Genomic DNA, 3,864 nt, shown 5'->3' with positions numbered 1-3,864 from the left:
TAATTTTAGAATCAATTTTGAACGTCAGAAGACACCATATAAGGTAGAGATGGACAACTCATAAACAAAATGAATGGGAGAAATTGCAATGCTAAATATGGTGCATTGTAGGAAATTATGTCCCACCTTTAAGAGCCAATCGCCTATTTCAACATAGTCTCATGGCAACTCATAATAATTCTTCAGAGATGGCGAAATCGTAAGATATTGTGTAACCTTTATTCCCATACAGTTCGACCACTAAACATACTATACAGAATTTCAAAACGAGTCAAGGCAACAAATTTTAGCCTCTTATCCATAACTTTATTTTAAGTAATGAAATGTCAATACATTTTGTTACTCCATATTTATTTTTGCAATAGAAATGACGGATGCATGTCAATAACCTGAAATACGCTTCCCATGTCTCTTTCTCTACCCTGATGTTTTCTTTCTTCATGGTACACAACCATGATATTTCTATTAATATCACAATTAGATTTAAGAACCGACATGGCCTGCGGATCCACCAGGCCAAGATGAAGTGTATGCAGAAGGAGGTAGAGTCACAGCGCACAGGAACTACGCCTGGTGAGACGCAGGAGGAGCCAGGCCCAGAGTCACCCCACAGTGCCCGGAGCCTCTAGGTGATGCAATCACCTGACGCACACAGAACATCAGAACATCGTCGGGTGAAGTGGCCCCAAGCTAGCAAGGAGAAGGTGTGGCGCCAGTTTGACGGAGACGCAGACACCATCTTGGAGGCAACTGCCAAAGGGAGAGCTGATCGACGCCTCAAAACGATGACTACAATCATTATCAGCCTAGCTGCAGAGAGGTTTGGACTTGAGGAGAAGCGAGCAACTAAGCCCCCTTATACCATGAACAACAGAGCAAGTAAAATCCATCAGCTCAGGCAGGAGCTGAAGAACTTGAGGCGAAGAGGAGAGGGGACCGCTTGCGGAGCTACGCAGCATAATCCGCAAAAAGCTGATGACCCTGAGGAGAGCGGAGTGGCATAGGAGGAGGAGGAAGGAGAGGTCCAGGAGGAGAGCTGCCTTTCTAGTGAACCCATTTGGATTTACGAAACAGCTGCTAGGACAGAAGCGTAGCGGCCAACTCACCTGCTCTAAAGCTGAGGTTGACCACCACCTCAAGCAATCCTACAGTGATGAGTACAGAGAGCAAGACCTAGGCCCCTGCAGGTTCCTGATCAATCCACCTGCACCAGCTACGGACTTTGACGGGAAAGAGCCAGGCTGGAAGGAGATCCAGGAGGTGGTTAGAAGGGCAAGGGCAAACTCCGCTCCAGGGCCCAGTGGAGTACCGTATAAGGGTTTTAAGAACTGTCCAAGACTACTCCACAGACTCTGGAAGATCCTGAAGGTGATTTGGAGGAGGGGAAAGGTAGTAGACCAGTGGAGACAGGCAGAGGGTGTGTGGATCCCGAAGGAGGAGAAGTCTCAGAAGATCGAGCAGTTCAGGACCATCTCACTGCTGAGTGTTGAAGGAAAGATTTTCTTCAGCCTCATTTCCAGGCGACTGACAGACTACCTCCTGAAGAACTCCTACATCGATACAGCAGTCCAGAAGGGAGGAATCCCAGAGGTATCTGGATGTCTGGAGCATACAGGTGTGGTCACTCAGCTTATCAGGGAAGCCAGGGAGAACAAGGGGGACCTGGCTGTGCTGTGGCTGGACCTCGCAAATGCCTATGGATCCATACCCCATAAGCTGGTCGAAGAGGCGCTGAACTGGCATTATACCCCGAAGAAGTTCAGAGACCTCATCCTGGACTACTATACCAACTTCCATATGAGAGTCTCCTCCGGAACAACAACCTCAGACTGGCACAAGCTTGAGAAGGGAATCATCACTGGCTGTACAATCTCAGTCATCCTTTTTGCACTCGCCATGAACATGCTGGTGAAATCTGCGGAGATGCAGTGCAGGGGGGCCCCTCTCGAAGTCTGGAGTTAGACAGCCACCCATCCGAGCCTTCATGGATGACCTGACAGTGACCACAACATCTGTCCCAGGCTGCAGGTGGATCCTGAACGGCCTCCAGGAGCTGATGTCCTGGGCTCGCATGAACTTCAAGCCGGCTAAGTCAAGGTCCCTCGTGCTGAAGAAAGGGAAGGTCACTGACAAGTTCCACTTCTCACTTGGCACCACCAAGATACCATCACTGACAGAGGAACCTGTGAAGAGCCTGGGGAAGGTGTTCAATTGTAGCCTGAGAGATGCAGCTTCCACAAAAGCGACCAACCAAGACCTGGAGACCTGGCTGGCCGCGGTGGACAAGTCTGGCCTTCCTGGCAAGTTCAAGGCCTGGATTTACCAGCATGGCATCCTCCCTCGGATCCTCTGGCCCCTCCTGGTGTATGAAGTCCCCATTTCAACGGTGGAAGGCTTTGAGATGAGGATTAGCAGGTTTTTGCGCAGGTGGCTGGGACTGCCTCGAAGCCTGAGTAGCATTGCACTATATGGGCAGAACAACAAGCTGAAGCTTCCCATGAGCAGCCTGAGCGAGGAGTTCATGGTTACGCGGTCCAGGGAGGACTTACAGTATCGGGATTCCAGTGATCCAAAGGTTGCCCAGGCTGGGATTGAGGTCAGGACAGGGCGGAAGTGGAGGGCTGCCGTGGCAGTGGACGATGCAGAGTCAAGGCTACGGCAAAGGGTGTTGGTGGGCTCAGTGGCACATGGGAGAGCTGGCCTGGGCAGCAGAAGAACTCCTCGCTATGACAAGGTAGAAGGGAAAGAGAGGAGGTCCCTGATCCTGGAGGAGGTGCGTGCAGGAGTTGAGGAGAAACGAGCTTGCCAGATGGCTGGGATGCGGCAACAGGGCGCCTGGACAAGATGGGAGCGAACAGTGGAGCGCAAAGTCACATGGACTGAGCTTTGGAAGGCTGAACTCTACAGGATAAAATTCCTGATCCAGAAGGTCTATGACGTGTTGCCAAGTCCATCCAACCTCTTCTCCTGGGGAAAGGTGGAGACACCAGCATGCCCCCTATGCCAGAGGAGAGGAATGTTGGAACACATCCTGAGCTGCTGTCCAAAAGCCCTGGGCGAAGGCCGTTACCGCTGGCGGCATGACCAGGTCCTAAAAGCCGTAGCGGATTCTATCTGCAGTGGAATTAGCCACAGCAAGAGCCTTCAGCCCAGTGAAGACCACAGCCTTTGTCAGAGCTGGGGAAAAGTCAATACCAGCTGCCTGGGGCACCTCCTCTGGCCTGTTGGCAACGGCGACGACTGGGAGCTGGCAGTTGATCTGGGCAAGCAGCTGAAGTTCCCTGAAGCAGTTGCCATAACAACATTAAGGCCTGACATTGTGCTCACCTCAGAGGCCTCCAAGCAGGTGATTCTCTTAGAGTTAACAGTGCCTTGGGAGGACTGTATGGAGGAGGCCAACGAAAGAAAGAGGGCAAAGTACTCCCAGCTTGTGGAGGGTTGCCGGAGCAATGGGTGGCGGGCAATATGCCAACCTGTCGAAGTGGGATGTCGAGGGTTTGTGGGCCATTCCCTTTGCAGGGCCTACAAAATGCTTGGCATCACAGGGGCGAGTCAGCGAAGGGCCATCAAGTTGGCCACTGATGCTGCAGAAGTAGCATCGAGGTGGCTGTGGATCAGGAGAGGAGAGGCATGGCGTGTGGGGTAGTAGCGCCACCTGGACATAAGCTGGGACTTGATCACCCCGGCTGGGTCGCCTAGGGGAGGGGTCTGATTGTTGAAAGACCCGAAACCCCCCGTGATCCTAGGTTACATCACTGATGATATGTCCAGGTGCACCAGACGGTGTATCAAAAAGGTTTGGGTTAGGAGTTCAACTTAGGAATACTAGTGACAACATTGTGTTTTGGTTTGTTTTATTTTTCT

At 51.7% G+C, this 3,864-nt stretch overlaps 1 pseudogene; it reads left to right on the top strand.

Moving 5' to 3' along the window:
- The first annotated feature begins 578 nt into the window (after positions 1-578).
- LOC127648158 (uncharacterized) lies at positions 579-3,677 on the top strand (annotated as a pseudogene).
- Positions 3,678-3,864: the final 187 nt, after the last annotated feature.

This window comes from Xyrauchen texanus, chromosome 8, assembly GCF_025860055.1.
Source record: "Xyrauchen texanus isolate HMW12.3.18 chromosome 8, RBS_HiC_50CHRs, whole genome shotgun sequence".
Taxonomy (NCBI): Eukaryota; Metazoa; Chordata; class Actinopteri; order Cypriniformes; family Catostomidae; genus Xyrauchen; species Xyrauchen texanus.
Note: the sequence above shows the minus strand (reverse complement) of the source record. Positions and strands in the feature narration are given on the sequence as shown.